The 15,996-nt window shown below is 49.8% G+C and overlaps 1 long non-coding RNA gene and 1 other non-coding gene across 2 annotated transcripts; one reads left to right on the forward strand and one right to left on the reverse strand.

The window, feature by feature from the left end:
- Positions 1 to 1,745: 1,745 nt before the first annotated feature.
- Positions 1,746 to 11,162, reverse strand: LOC122221102. Its single transcript, XR_006203069.1, has 2 exons — positions 11,061 to 11,162; positions 1,746 to 2,095 (listed from the first exon to the last, which is right to left on the reverse strand). It is a non-coding gene; the product is annotated as an uncharacterized LOC122221102 (long non-coding RNA).
- On the forward strand, positions 10,891 to 10,963 carry TRNAK-CUU. The gene has a single exon. It is a non-coding gene; the product is annotated as a tRNA-Lys (tRNA).
- Positions 11,163 to 15,996: the final 4,834 nt, after the last annotated feature.

A 15,996-nucleotide genomic window follows, 5' to 3' on the forward strand; every position in this document is an offset into this window, starting at 1 on the left:
CCCGCAGACGTTTCCTGCAGGCTGGCTGTGCGCCAGGCTCGTGCCGCCCCTGGACAAGGACGTGCGCGCACGCGCACACGCACACGCACGCTACGATGCCCAGAGAGTGTCCCGCTGGATTTGAAAAAACGAGCCCACGGCTTTGTTGTGTTTACACAGACACACCCAAACACAAGGGCACAAGCCGGCTGATCTGAACCCAGGCAAATGGGAACGGTGGGGCCGTGCTGATGCGGAAGCAGGCGGCCCAGGGCATAAAGGCGTTATGCCGGGTAGACAAGGCCAGCGTGTAACAGTATGAGATGACAATTCTCCAGCAAGATCCTTGAAAATGTTCAGCTTATGTTCACAAAATGGAAGAGCTTCAAGCTATAGGATGCAAAAACCGGGATAATTACAAAGGAGAAATGGACAAATCCATGATCGTGGCCACAGATTTTTAACACGCCTCTCAGTAATGGATAGTTCAACAGATTAAAAATCAGGGTGCAGAAAATCTCAACAACGCAATTAACAAGTTTGGTCAAAGGAATAAGTATGAAACCCTGTACCCAACAGGCAGAATATACTTTTCCTGCCAAGTGTTCGGGGAATAATTTTTAATTTTTTTTAAGTTTATTTCTTTATATTGGGCGAGGGAGAGGGAGAGAGATGGAGAGGGAGGGAGGGGTAGAGAGAGAATTCCAAGCAGGCTCTGCACTGTCCACACAGAGCCTGACATGGAGCATGAACTCATGAACCCTCAGACCCCTGCACAGACCCTGCAGGGGTGGGGGTGGGGGTGTGCCTGGGGGAGAGGTGGAGGGGTGGGGCGGGGCGGGATGGGGGTGGGCTCCACTTGTGGTTAGGATGAATAATCACTGGTAACTGACACTCTTGACGAATGTGGGGGTGGGGGATCCCTCCTGCAGGGACCCAGCTGCCACCTTGGGTTATCCTAGTTGGTTTCTCAGTGACGCCCCAAGGGAGGTGGCCGCGTGGAGACCTGAAGCTGCCTTTAGTTTGATCAGCAAGACACAGATGCGTAAACGGAGGGATGGAGAAACCAGAGGCAGCCTGGGAGCTTTGGGCCAAGCCCCTGCTTTAGAGATGGGGAAACTGAGGTCCAGGGAGGCGAGGCCACTGCCAAGGTCACACAGGGAACCCATGTCACAGCCCGCCTCCCTCTGTCTGAAAGGCCCCAGGAGGAGGGCAGGCCAGCCCTGACTCGAGGTGAGCAGCCGTCAGGTTTGCCTGGGCCCGGTTTCCTGGCACCTGGGCCGCCCCGTGCCCCGCCTGGACAAGCCTGGATGGGGGTCACGCTGGCGCATGGGTCACGGTTTCTCTCTTGCCTGTCTTAAGGTCTCCCAGACAAGTTCAGAGGGCAGAGATAGCCGAGGCCCTGCCCGTCACCTGGCCCCTCCTGGCCGGGCCTGGCAGTGGGGCGGGCCGGGGCTCTAACACTGCCCTGACCCTGCCTTGCCGGGCACACAATCCCCCCAGGACTCTAGCTCAGCCAGTCTCCGACTGATTCACTCTCGTGTGTAAGAGACAGTTTAAAAGCTCCCTTGGAGACGTTGGCTTTGATCTCCATAAACATTCCCTTTGATAAATACCAGGATCCACAGAGCAGCTATTTTGAAAGACCCTATGTAGCAATGTGCTGGCATGTCTCTGTTACTTTGCAGGTTAAGGAGACCCAGACGGCCCTCTCCCTAACTCTCTGTGTCACCTTGAGCAAATCCTCACACCTTTTCAAAAAATAATTATTTTTCCTAAAAGTTTAATTCCGGTGTAGTTAGCATACGATGTTATATTAGTTTCCCGTGTACCACATTGTCATTCGACACCTCTGTGTTACTCACCAAGCCCACACCTCCCTGAGCCTCCGTTTCCCCGTCTTCGGAGGGGGAGATGTTTAGTTTATCTCTACTTCGTTGAGTTGCTCCGGGAAGTAAAGGAGAAACACCAGCCTGGCACATAGTTCCACTCATCGAGAGGTGAGGTCTGTTATCTCTGCTGTTATCTCTGATTCCTGATGGCTCCCAGGCCCGGCTACGCCTTCCTCCAGGGTTCGGGAAAGTCAGCACGGGTTCGGTGAAGACTCGGGGACTCCCTAGGGATGGAAATTTATGATTTATGATCTCCTGGCCCCTGCCGGTCCAAAATTCAACTCTGCTGTTGAACATCCACCAGTATCTTTTTCAAGATTGCTCTGGCTGTTTGGGGAGAAAAAGGAACCCTCGTGCACTGCTGGTGGGAAGCCACTTTGGCAACAGTATGGAGGTTCCTCAAAGAGTTAAAAATAGGGGCGCCTGGGTGGCCCAGCTGGTGAAGCATGAGACTCTTGATTTAGGCTCAGGGCGTGATCTCACAGTTCGTGGGATCGAGACCCAAGTTGGGCTCTGCACTGGCACCGAGGAGCCTGCTTGGGATTCTGTCCCTCTCCCTCTCTCTCTGCCCCTCCCCCACTCATGCGCACTCTCTCTTTGTCTCTCTCAAAGTAAATACACATGACACAATTCTGAATGAAAAGAACGTTAAAAGTAGAACTACCCTACAATCCAGCAACTGTGCTACTAGGTATTTACTCAAAGAACACAGAAATACAGATTCGATGGGTCACATGCACCCCGGTGTTTACAGCAGCACTGTCGACAATAGCCAAATTATGGAAAGAGCCCAAGTGTCCACCGACCGATGGATGGATAAAGATGTGGTGTATGTATACAATGGAATCGTATCATCCATCAAAAAGAATGAAATCTTGCCATTTGCAATGCCATGGATGGAGCTAGAGTATATAATGTTAAGTGAGATAAATCCGTCAGGGAAAGACAAATACCTTATGATCTAACTCGTCAGTCGAATTTAAGAAAGAAAACAAATGAACAAAGGGGAAAAAGAGAGACGAGCCAAGAAACAGACATTTGACTCTAGAGAACACAGCGCTGGCCCCCAGAGGGGAGAGGGATGGGGGGACAGTCGGAGGGGATGAAGGAGGGCGCTGGTGGTGAGGAGGGCGCTTGGGGTCCCCTTCCCCAAGATTCCGGCTTCATCCCAGGTGCTTTATGCGGAGCCAGGAGCCCGCATGCTGCCGTCCTCAACTCGCCCGGGTCCTGAAGCGCCTGCAGGGTTGACACGATGTTGGGGGCAGTGGGGAGGGGGCTCCGATAAGAGGTGTACTGACTCTTTGTGCTGCTCCAGAAAACACAGAGCATGGCACTTACCACCTAAACCGTGGGTCAGAGCATGACTGGGTGACGGAAACACATCGGCGGGCGCGTGACTATCAGAACTGTCTGGCCCGGAAATTCCGTCCTCAGTAAGCAATACCTCTCCCTTCCCCTGGCCCCCGGTCACCTCTGTGACCGTTCTACATGCCATCTCTGTGCATCTGACGGTTCTAAGCACCTCACGTAAGTGAAATCATGCAGTATTTACACTATCCATCCTTCTGTGTCTGGCTCATTTCACCGATCACAGTTTTTTAAGGCCCACCAGTGTTGTAGAATATATCACAATTTCATGCCTTTCTGTGACTCATACTCCGTCGAATGCGTACATGGATTGTGTTTATCCATTGACTTGTTGGTAGACAATTCAGTTGCTTCCACCTTTAGGCTATTGTGAATCACCTGCTGGGGACATTAGCGTACCAGTATCTGTTCAAGTCTGAGATTATAAAATGGCCCAGTGGGGACCTGTTTCCTCCTTTGTAAAACGAGCAATTGTGTGACTTCCAGCTCTAAGAGTCCATGAAGCGAATTGGCTTCCAAATAAACCAAGGGGTCTCTGAGGTCAAAGGTCCACATGTGCCAGCTGCCTACCCTCCAGAACATCAGGGTTCATCAGGCATCCACGGCCTCAGGACCCAGGGCAGCCAGGGAAGACGTGCTTACACTGAGCCCTGCACCTGCTCTGAGCCGGGATCAGTTGCTAATCCCCGGAGGACCCCCACCCCCCACCCCCAGCTACCGGGCAGGAGGTTCCAGCCAGGGGCTGGGTCCAGAGGGTATTCTCTGGTGGAGAAGCGTGGGGCACCCGCTCTCACGCTTGGTGGCAGGACCCTCAGACCTCAGCTGATCCCCACCGTGCCTGAGATGGCAGGAGGGCAGGAGGCCTGACTCTACAGCTGAACGAACGAGTCCTGGGCGGGGGGTGGGGGGTGCAGTGGGTGAAGGTCACCCTGCAGAGGGTGAAGACCAGCCACCTGCATGTTACGTGCCGCCCATGGGCAGGTATGTTCAGCTGGCGTAGTGCCAGCATTAAAAAATATTTGGTTGGTGAGATTTAAAAATCAGGAGTTTTTAGGGGGATCTGGTGGCTCAGTCGGTTAAGCGTCTGACTCTTGATTTCGGCTCAGGTCATGATCTCACGGTTCGTGAGTTCGAGCCCCACATCAGGCTCTGTGCTGACAGTGCAGAGCTTGCTTGGGATTCTGTCTCCCTCTCTCTCTGCCCCTCCCTTTCTGCCTTTCAAAGTAAATCAACTTTAAAAATGTTGTAAAAATTAGGAGTTTTTAGTTAAAATCCAGGTTTCTGGGTCCTTTTTAAACAGTAGAGGAACTGCTGGTGCCACATGGCCGGCAGTGGCTCTTGGGCTCCAGACTCACAGGCGTCCCTTGCCCGTCCTCTGCCCAGCCCCGTGGTCCAGTCAGCGGCAGGCCCGGACACCAGAGCCAGTTCAAGCATACTTAAATCCCTTTCAGCCCAGCAAGAAACACTTCATGAGCTCCAGAAAGTGAAAGGTCAGATTTAAGAACTTATTAGCTGACTGTGGCACAACGGCCGAAGCAAGGTGCTGGGGCTAGCCGGCCTCCTCCGTGTTTCGGCTGTATTGTTCATTAGCCGTGTGACCTTGAGCAAGTTACTTAACCTCTCTGTGCCTCAGTTTCCTGATCCTTATGATGGTAATGACAACACTTTGCTCCCAGGATTGCTAGGAGTCTTGAAAGAGCTCACATACACAGAGTGCTCAGGAAAAGAGCCTGAGTTGTGGAAAGTGAGAAGGGGGGTGCAGAGCAAATGATCATGGGATGCCCAGCAGGAGGCCTTGAAGGTGCCCGGGCACCAGCTCGCAGCACAAGTGTGTGAAGCCCAGCCCTGCAACCTGTTAGCTGTGTGCTCTTGGACGAGTTTTTATTTATTTCTTAAATTTTTTTCTTTAAAGTTTCTTTCTTTCTTTCTTTCTTTCTTTCTTTCTTTCTTTTTTTTTTTTTTAGAGAGAGACAGAGACAGCACAAGTGGGGGAGGGGCTGAGAGAGAGAGAGAGAGAGAGAGAATCCTAAGCAGGCTCTGCATGGTCAGCACAGAGCCCAATGCAGGGCTCAAACTCACAAACTGTGACATCATGACCTGAGCCAAAATCAAGAGTCGGACGCTTAACCGACAGAGCCCCTCCCTGGCCCCCCTGAAGGTGCTGTTAGCTCATGGGGGTGCTTCACAGGGCGGGGACCCCACAAACGACAGCTACTGCTGTGAAGTGCTGGGCGAATGCTCTCGGCCCCTGCCCACAGCTTCTCTGGGCGCGGCCCACCCCTCCCAGGGCTGCAGAGTGGACCTCGGTCTGAGGCTGGAGACTGAACTGAAAAGAACAAAGAGGCTCTTCGGGGCACAATGGCAGCATTGTGAGCACAAGGGGCTCACAGTTTCCTTTCTGTCCTCAACCTGCAGAGATGCCCTGTGGGGCCTGGGTGGGAAGGCCGTGGGAGCCCTTCCAGAATTCTGCCAGCTAGTCTCAGAGAAGGTCAAAGAGGAGGCACAGGGCCTGCTGGACCCTTGTGTGGGTGTCCTTGTTATGTAGATGAACAACATGGGGCGCAGAGTGGGAGACAGACTTGCCTGACGTCACAAAAGCAAGTTGAGGGCCGCAGCCCCTGCTCCAGACCTCACCTCCCCCGGGGTTTTCTTAGACTTTAGACATTTGACCTTTTCTCCAAATGAAGTTGTATATCCTGTCATTAAACACACGGACAAGATGCAAAAAAGTAAACGTTTATCTGGCAACTTAAATATTTAGAGTATGTCTAAACTCTTATCCTGTTTTGGCATTTTTTCCTTCTTTTTTAAAACAATAGTTTATTTATTTTTTTTTTTATTTTTTTATTTTTTTTTAATTTTTTTAACGTTTTATTTATTTTTGAGACAGAGGGAGACACAGCATGAACGGGGGAGGGGCAGAGAGAGAGAGGGAGACACAGAATGGGAAGCAGGCTCCAGGCTCCGAGCCATCAGCCCAGAGCCCGACGAGGGGCTCGAACTCACAGACCGTGAGATCACGACCTGAGCCGAAGTCGGACGCCCAACCGACTGAGCCACCCAGGCGCCCCAAAACAATAGTTTATTGAGATATACTTTACATAGTATAAAACTCATTTTTAAATTTTTTTAAATGTTTACTTACTTTTGAGAGAGAGAGAGAGAGAGAGAGAGACAGAATTCGAGCAGGGGAGGGACAGAGAGAGAGGGGGACACAGAAGCAGAAGCAGGCTCCAGGCTACGAGCTGCCAGCACGGAGCCCGACACGGGGCTCGAAACCATGAGCGGTGAGATCATGACCTGAGCCGAAGTCTGACACTTCTGCTGAGCCACCCAGGCGCCCTAAAACTCACTTTTGAAACTGTGTGATTCAGTGGGTTTCAGCGTGTGGCTGTAGAATTATCACTTTGGGAGGCGGCCGTCAGTCTCCTCCCTCTGAGGACGCGTGGATTCTAGACAATCAGTGCAGACGCGATCCTACGCTGTGGTCTCTTCTGACTGGCTTGTGTCACTTAGCATAAGGCTTTCCGGGAACATCTACACGCAGCCTGTGCGAGCACTTCACCTCTTTCATGGCCAGAGACCTTGGGCATCTGGATGTGCCACGTCTTACTCGTTCACCCCCAGGTGGTAGACACGTGGCTGGTTTCCACTTTCCGGCTCTCATGAACAGCCCTGCTGTGGACACTGGGTACCACTCTTTGTGTGGACGCGTTTTCGTTTCTCCCGGCACCTACGTAGGAGCTGAACTACTGGGTCGGACAGTGACTGTGCAGAACCTTCCGAGGACTCGGCAGACCGTTTTCCAGCGGCGTTGCTATGTTGCCCCAGCACGTGTAGGGGGTTCCCCTATCTCTACATCCTCAGCGGTACTTGTGATCACCCCTCTGCTTCCCTGCAGCCGCCCAGCCGGCTTGGACCTCCAGGACACCTGGTCCCCACCCGCAGGATGCCCGGGGATGCCCCGGGGCTACTCCCCTACACCAGGGCCCGCATGGTCTATAATCCTGCCTCCTTGATACGAATGCCGTCATCGGCGGAGGGCATGTGGCGTGGTGCTCCTCACTGAAGGGGCACCCACTGAGGGTGGGAAACAGGGACCTCATCCAGCCGAACTCCCCGCCTCGTGAGGAGGGCGCTCAGCGCCCTGGGGAGCAGGGGGCAGGCGGCCTGCACATCTAGCGCGCACGTCTGCCTGGCACCCCGGAGGCGCTTTGCGAACCGCTAGGCTGCATGGGTGGCCCAGTGGGCATTTGAACGTAGGTGGTCTCAGGCCAGCGCCCCAGTGCCCGCTTTCCACACACTTGGCAGAGGGACATCGTTGAGTCAGAGGGAGTGTAGTCGAGCCTGGCTGTACAAAGAACCCGCTCACCATCTGGGGAGCAGTAAAGACTTCCTGGGGAAGGGGCCTCCTGACTGAGCTCTGCCAGGATGGAGCTGAGAAAGGAGAGTGGGGAGGAGACTCCCGGCCAAGGGCAAGGGCCCTAGGCAGCCTTCAGGTGCATGGCTCTGCCCCTCCCAGAGCGGTGGGGCTGGGGCAGCAGGCAAGGGGTGAGGGCGGGGGCGTCGGGCACCCAGGTGAAGCCAGGCCCAGCAAGACCAGGCAGGTGTGCTGATGGGGCTCAGACTTCGGACTTCACCCCGAGGCGGTGGACCAGCCCGCAGAGTTTTCGGGGAAGTACCCGAAAGGCAGTGCCGGCTCAAGAGATCTCCCCAGATCACCAAGGAGTCTGGTTTAGGGGCGGCTGGTACCCGGAGGGGAGAAGGAAGGCGACCAGAGAGGCTCTCTTTTCTGCCGTCTCCATGGTGACACTGGAAGACGGTACAGGTCCTTTGAATGAAATTTCCTTAGTGAAATTTCAGGTGTTTTTGCGTTTCAGGCTGGCCTAGACCTTGGCGTCACCCCCTTCTCTGTGACAGAGGGGCAGGGAATGCAGGGCTGAGGTGGCCTGAGGCAGAGGGACGCAGACGTGCTGCCAACCCGTGCAACCTTGGCCACCCGTCCTCCCTCCCTCCCTCCTCCTTCCCTCCTCCTTCCTCCCTCCCTCCCTCCATCCTCCCCCCAGGTCTCCCAGGCCCAGCACCTAATGGAAACCAAGTCTGTGCCTCCTGGGAAGAGCTTCTCTCCTTGCACTCACTCGGTGACGTTCCACAGAGGGCACCAGCACTTCTATCCAGGGGCGTGGATGGTCACCAGTTCGCGAGCTCCTTAGGGACCTCCTTAAGCCCTCCCTCTGTCACCCCCCCATCATAGTTTGCCCTTGAGGAAAAGGAGGCCTACATTAGGGAAATGACTCGCATGAAGGTTAAAATTGCAAAATAACTTCCTCAAAAAATTGAACTTAGAGTTTCCGTACCACCCAGAAATCCAATCTCTGGATACACAACTGAAAGAACTGAAAGCAGGGACTGGAACGGATCCTCGTGCACCAGCACTCAGAGCAGCATCGTTCACAACAGCCGGAAGGCGGAGTAACCCGCATGTCCGTGGGCAGATGAAGAGGTAAACACAATGCGGCCTACGCATGCAACGGAATACTATTCGGCCTTAAAAGGGAAGGCCGTTCTGACACCTGCCACAACGTGGATGAACCGTGAAGACAATATGCTCAGTGAAATAATCCAGTCACGAAAAGACAAATATTGTATAATGTCACTTATATAAGGTACCTAGAGAGATCGTATTTATAGACAGAGTAGAATGGTGGGTCCCTGGGCTGGGGAGGTGGGTGGGGGGCTAGTGTCTCATGAGGACAGAGTGTCAGTCTGGGAAGATGAAATCGTTCTGGAGACAGAGGGTGGGGATAGTTGTACTAAGTAGGAATGCATTAATGGCACTGAACTGCATTTATTTTTTAACAGGTTTTTCTTAAATGCTTATTTCTTTGTTTTTGAGAGAGAGCACGTGCACACAGGCAGGGGAGGGGCAGAGAGAAAGGGAGACAAAGAATCTGAAGCAGGCTGCAGGTTCCGAGCCATTAGCGCAGAGCCTGACGTGGGGCTCGAACCCACAGACATGGATCATGACCTGAGCCGGAATTGGATGCTCAACCGACTGAGCCACCCAGGCACCCCTGGGAGGGTCCCATTTTAAAGTCTTACTTCTGCTTTACTTTTTTTCTTTCTCATCTATTGTTTAAAAAAAATAACCTTTTTATGATCACACAAGTTTATATATGCATTTTAGGAAGCTAGAGAATAAAGGCAAGCAAAAATTCAAAAAGAGGGGTGCCTGGGTGGCTCAGTCGGTTGAGCGTCCGACTTCAGCTCAGGTCATGATCTCATGGTCCGTGAGCTTGAGCCCCGCATCGGGCTCTGTGCTGACAGCTCAGAGCCTGGAGCCTGCTTCAGATTCTGTGTCTCCCTCTCTCTCTGACCCTCCCCTGTTCATGCTCTATCTCTCTCTGTATCAAAAATAAATTTAAAAAAAAATTAAAAAAAAAATTCAAAAAGACTGAGAATTCCTATTCCCCAAGGGTCACCATTAATACCTTAATATATGGCCTTCTTTTTACTGAAACGAGAGATTACATTTTATCTGCAATCAGGTTTTTCTCCTTTTCTATTACAGTAAGTCAGCCACCCCACCTTTCCATTACAGTAAATGTTCATCTCATCTAATATTCAGATTACATCGGATTTCCTCAGGGGATCCCCAGATCTCTTTAATAGCTGGTGTATCCGGAACAGTGTCCGGTCTAGGATCATCTAGTGCATCTGATCAGTATGGCCCTTCTGCCTCTTCATGTGGGCCCCTGTGTGACTCTTCAGGTCCCCACCAACTGTTAACATAGTGGTTTAGCTACAATTTGATAATCCTTGTTTGTAAGGGTTTGAAAAGGATGCTTTTTCTGATCCTACACGTTTGTGCGGTTTTTCTCCCTACAAAGCAGAGCACTCCCTCATCCACTGGGACTAGTTGGTGACTGGGAACTACAGTGCCCGCTGGGGACGCAAAATAAGTCTTTCATTTTTCAGTTTTAGTGGGGACGAAGCTTGAAGTAGTGTCCCTTCCCACACTGAGGTGTTGCCAGTCTATAGGGAAGAGGTCTTCGCCTTTTAGATCTGCGTGGGAGCAAACGCTGCGTGGTATTTTCAATTAATTTCGGAGACTGCGTTGGCTTTTCCATAACCTTCTATTGTGTGAACAGTGTGGCATGGCTTTGCTGAAAAATCCCATAAAACCTCGGAAAAATTCCAGAAACCTCAAACGCACAGGGGGTCGCGAGAGGCCAGCTACCTCTACTACCGTGCCTCGGGCTCTGAGCTTTTCCGCAGGGTTTTCGGGCCATTCCCCGGGGAGCCTGCTGTGTGCGCGTCCGGCACCTCGTAGGTCCCCTGCGTCGGGGACGAGCGGTGCCCCGGGGTCTCCGGCACCTCCGCGGCCCCGCCCCCACATGCGCTCGGGTGTCCAGGCCCGAGCGGGGGTCGCCGGCGTGGCCAACTCACCGCCGACCGCTAGAGGGCCGTTTCCACGTTTTATTAGGCAATAAAAGTTTGCGTGCGCAGAATCAGAAACGAACTGCAGTGGTGACAGTAATGAAAAACTTTACCCCCGAAAGTGTGAGAAAAAAAGAAAAGAGAAGTGGTGCGCGAGGTTAAAATAACCTTATACCTTTGAAGAGCCTCGGAAAAGGCGCTGCTTCCGCCTGCCCGGCTAGCTCAGTCGGTAGAGCATGGGACTCTTAATCCCAGGGTCGTGGGTTCGAGCCCCACGTTGGGCGGCTGTGGTTTTGCTTTCCCGACGGGCCCCATCTCCCTTCCCCAACCCTGTCCCCCAGCTCTTGCCTTCACCCGTTCGACCGCCGACTCGGAGCTTACTGTTTTCATCTTCTGAGTGCACAGGTGAAGGTTACCTGATGCGGAGAGACACGGGTCCTGACCGTCCCCTGCGAAGGCCGGGGACTCGACTGCGAGGGTCGAGAAGACTCCAACGGTAATGAAACGGTGGCGTTCTGCCAATACGTTTGAGATGTGTGGGCCTTGATTAATATTTCATTAATTAGTATTTAATGGAATGCTGTGTGGTATTGATTAGTTTGGAGACCAGCTGTGACTCACGGGGTTTTTTATGCATATTAATTTCCTGTTCTTAAATCCCTTAGAGTGAATCAACTTGCTTTTTGCGTGTGGGAAGGGCTCTGGGGCCGCTTCAGTGATCAGTTACTCGCTGTCAACGCACCAGTTACGACTGTTTTCACCTTTTTCCCCCTAAGTTAGCGATTCAAATAGAGTATTTTTCCGTCCCCCATTTGGGAGTCTGAAAACGTATCTCAAAAGCGACAAAGACTTTTTTTTTTCTTTCCCTGCATAGGTTTTCCTAAAAGAACCCAATTTCTTAGAGGGCAAAACTTGGCCTTTATGTTGACAGCTGCAAATGTTTTCCTTAGGATTTAAATCCTTTCCATGGTTCGCAGCAATTCCCAAACATTCTCCACAGCTACCAGGTGCTCTTATCAATTCGGGATACAATTTCAGACTTTGGAAGGAAGGCACAGAAAATTTCAGCATCAGAAATGAAGATCCCCAAATACCTCTATCATTACAGCACTTAAAAAAATCTCTAGGTGATGGGAGGTGACATAGAATTTTTCAAAAGGCAAAAACCTTGTTGGAGAAAAGGCAAACTGGTGAATTGACAAGAAGTCAATGAAGTGGCACACATCTATTGATTGGTGATTTTTAATTTTTAGTTCTGGTGTGGTTAACATAGTGTTATGTCAGTATCAGGTGTTCAATACGGTGATTCAATAATTCTGTACACTACTCAGTGTTCATTATGCTAAGTGCACTCTTTTCCCCAGAAGTCTTCATCATGCATCTGTTTAAAAAAATTTTTTAATGTTTTATCTATTTTTGAGAGAGAAAGAGAAAGAGAGAGACAGAGTGTGAGCAGGGGAGGGTCAAAGAGAGAGGGGAAGACACAGAAACCGAAGCAGGCTCCGGGCTCTGAGCAGTGGGCACAGAGCCCAATACAGGGGCTCAAACCCATGAACCGTGAGGTCATGACCTGAGCTGAAGTCAGTTGCTTAACCAACTAAGCCCCCCAGGTGCCCCCATCATGCATCCATTTGAAACCGAACATTGTTCGAACAGTGTTACGGGGCGAATTGTGTTCCCCTAACACGCGTGTGTTGAGGCCCTGACCCTTGTACCCCAGAACGTGGCCTTATTCGGAAATAGGGTTTTTGTAGATGTAATTAGTCAAAATGAGGATGTACCGGAGTCGAATGGGCTCTTACCCCCGCATAACTGGTGTCTTTATGAAAAGGGGGAATGTGGACACAGACGCACACCCAGAAATGCACATTTGGACACGAGGGGGAAGGGCCTCGTGAAGACACATGGTGATCAGAGCTGCCCTTTCTGCAGCCTGAATGGCGCCAGCGTTCCTGGTAAACCACCAGAGCTACAGAGAGTCGAAAAGCAGGCTCCCCCTACCCGCCTCGGGAGGAACCAGCACCTGGATCTCAGACCTCTGGGCTCCGGACTGTGAGACAGCAAATGTCTGTTGTTAAAGCCACTCTGTGGCACCCGTTATGGTAGCCCCAGGACACTAATATAATCCGTGTTCTATTAGGAGGTGATTTTGATTAAAAAAAAGATTTTTTATGCTTGGCATTAAGTAATTGCCGTCCGTTTCATTTTATTTCATCTGATCTCACTTCATTTCAAAAGTGTTGGGAAAAGCAATGGTTTGATTGGGTGTGGACCTACATTCAGCTCCGGCGAGGGCGTTAGGGTCGCAGCTCCTTGAGAACTAACATTTAAAAATGACCTCGATCTCAAGGTATATTTTCTTCTTGCTGGCCGGTGATTGATTATGTTGACTAACGATTTATTACTAGTTTTACTGAAAGGATGTATTCAAAGATACATCAAATCAAACACGCTTGAGTCTCTCATGGAACTCATATTTGAAGCCTGTATTCAATTATTCTATGAATGATTCATTTTAAGAAAGCTTGCTAATTCTCTGTGGTTCAGTTTCCTTAACAAGTAAAGGACAAGAAAAAGAGATAACTCAATCAAATGAGATGCAAAGAAATGTGTGAACCGTGTTGGGATCCTGATTTGAACCTATCAATTATAAAAACGTGTATGACACCATCTGGAGAATCTGAACGTTGACCGTATACTTGAAGATATGAAGAAGTTATTTATTTACTTATTTATTTATAACTTTTATTTTAGAGAGAGATGGAGTGCAAGTGGTGGAGGGGGGCAGACAGAGAGAATCCTAAGCAGGTTCCACACTGAGCATGGAGCCTGATGTGGGGCTCGATCCCAGGACCCCAGGATCATGACCTGAGCCAAAATCAAGAGTCAGATGCCTGACCAACTGAGCCATCCAGGCACCCTGGAAGTTGTTTTTCATTCATTCATTCATTCATTCATTCATTCATTTAAATGTTTTGTTATTTATTTTTGAGAGAGAGCAGGGGTAGGGGCAGAGAGAGAGAGAGAGAGAGAGAGGGAGGATCCCAAGAAGGCTTCATGCTGTCAGCACAGAGCCGGATGTGGGGCTCAAACTCATGAACCATGAGATCATGACCTGAGCCAAAATCGAGAGTCAGATGCCTGAACCACCGAGCCCTCCAGGCGCCCCAGAACTTACTTATTTTTAACTTAGTAACGGTATTGTGTTTAAAGAGAGCACTCATCTTTTAGAGACACATACTAACTTGTTTATGGTTGAGATAGATGTGATACCTGGGATTCGTGTTGTGGATTTTGGTGGAGGGAGGAATGCTCGTACCACCACCAGAACAAGATGGGCCACGTCAATACCTGCAGGGGCTGAGTGGTGGCTACACCCTGGTTCATTGTGCTATCCCCTCTACTTTTGTACATGTTTTTAAATCTTCGTACATTTAAATGCTATTTGATTATGCGAAAACAAACTTGTCTTAACCTCCTTAGCCCAGTGATCAAATTGAACATCACTGATGAGACAGCTAGACATCACGTGTGTCTTGATGTGACAACGCTGAGAAGTGCACAGCATCGCCTCTAAGATATTCTTTTCCGAGACCCTCAACTTAGGTGTGATCAAGGCTTTAGACCTAACTTCAAGCTTATCAAAAACATAAGGAGAAGTGAGTTAAGGAACACCGTGAGTGAACATTCTGACAAATCCAGGATGCCAGACATTCAAAAAGGCTCGGGTTCCTCAGAAAGCAAATGTCATGAACACACGCGAATACCACTGATAATTCAACATGTGTGTGGGTGGACCGTTTCGTGCCAAGGGCTCCCTCCCACCCTGCGGCAGGCTAGTGAGGTCAATGAGCTCTTTTCAGAGTGATTTTAAATGTATGAAACAAAACCACATAGGACGATAAAGGAAAACAATTATATTGAAGTACAGTTACCGAAATATCCTAAAATATGCCATGGTAATGTACATGCTTCATTTCTAATCTAACGCTCTAGCAGCAGGTCTGGTAAGTACAGCGATTTCAAAATAATGCTGGATGTAAATGATAGCTTAGAGATATATACAAGAACTACAGTGTGGCATGAAAACAGCCAGTTTATCTTGTGGCAAAGCCACGGGTGCGGTTACTGTAGCTTGTTTCCTTCATTTACAATGAAGGGAAATGCTAAATTTCATTCTGAATGTGATGAAAGTAAAGATGTAATTTTTCACCTATCCAAGTCCACGGACCCTTTGAATTATATCCATAGATTCCTGTCTTGAGAACTTCTGGCCTAGATTTTAAAAAAGATTTTTTTAAAAAGTTTATTTTATTTACATTGAAAGAGAAAGCGCAAGCAGGGGAGGGGCGGAGAGAGAGAGAGAGAGAGAGAGGGAGAGAGAGAATCCCAAGCAGGCGCCGCGCTGTCAGCACAGAGCCTGACGTGGGGCTCGAAGTCAAGAACCGCGAGACCACGACCTGAGCCAAATTCAACACTCTTGATTTCAGCTCAGGTCATGATTCCAGGGTGGTGGCGTCGAGTCCTGTGTTGAGCCCCGAGTTGAGTGTGGAGCCTGCTTAAGATTCTCTCTCTCTTTCTCTCTCTCTCTCTCTCCCCCCCATTCATGGTTTCTCTCTCACTAAATAATAATAATAATTAATAATAATTAATAATGATAATAATAAAATACAAATGCATTTTTAAAAAAGATTTATGTGCGCCTGGGTGTCTCAGTCATTAAGATCTGACTTCAGCTCAGGTGATGATCTCGTGGTTCGTGAGTTCAAGCCCCACACTGGGTGAGCTTGAGTCCCACTTCTTTCTCTTTCTTTGCCCCTCGTGGGATTCTGTCTGTCTCTCTCTCTTGCTCTCTCTCTGTCCCTCACTCACTTTCACCCTCTCTCAAAAAAAAAAAAAATCTAAAAAACAAGTAAATAAAAGACTTAAGAGATTTACCAACCAAACCCCAAATGTCATTTAATGCGTTCCGCTTTGAGAAAACAAGCCACAGCATTCAAATATAAAAACATTTTAGGAACAAGTGAGGGAAGGTGAAGTGGGAATTACATGATTTTAGGGAATCATTGTTAATTGTGCTGTGTGTGATAATGGTATTGTGGCATGTAAGAGAATGCCTTTCTATTTCAGAAGTACAGAATGAGGAAATCAGGCATGGTAGGTAACATATTATTCTTTCCAGTTCTTTTTTCTTAATTTTTTTCATGTTTATTTATTTTTGACAGAGACAGAGCATGAGTGGGGGAGGGGCAGAGAGAGAGGGAGATGCAGAATGGGAAGCAGGCTCCCGGCTCCCAGCTGTCAGCACAGAGCCCAA

This window comes from Panthera leo, chromosome B3 (assembly GCF_018350215.1).
Source record: "Panthera leo isolate Ple1 chromosome B3, P.leo_Ple1_pat1.1, whole genome shotgun sequence".
Classification (NCBI taxonomy): Eukaryota; Metazoa; Chordata; class Mammalia; order Carnivora; family Felidae; genus Panthera; species Panthera leo.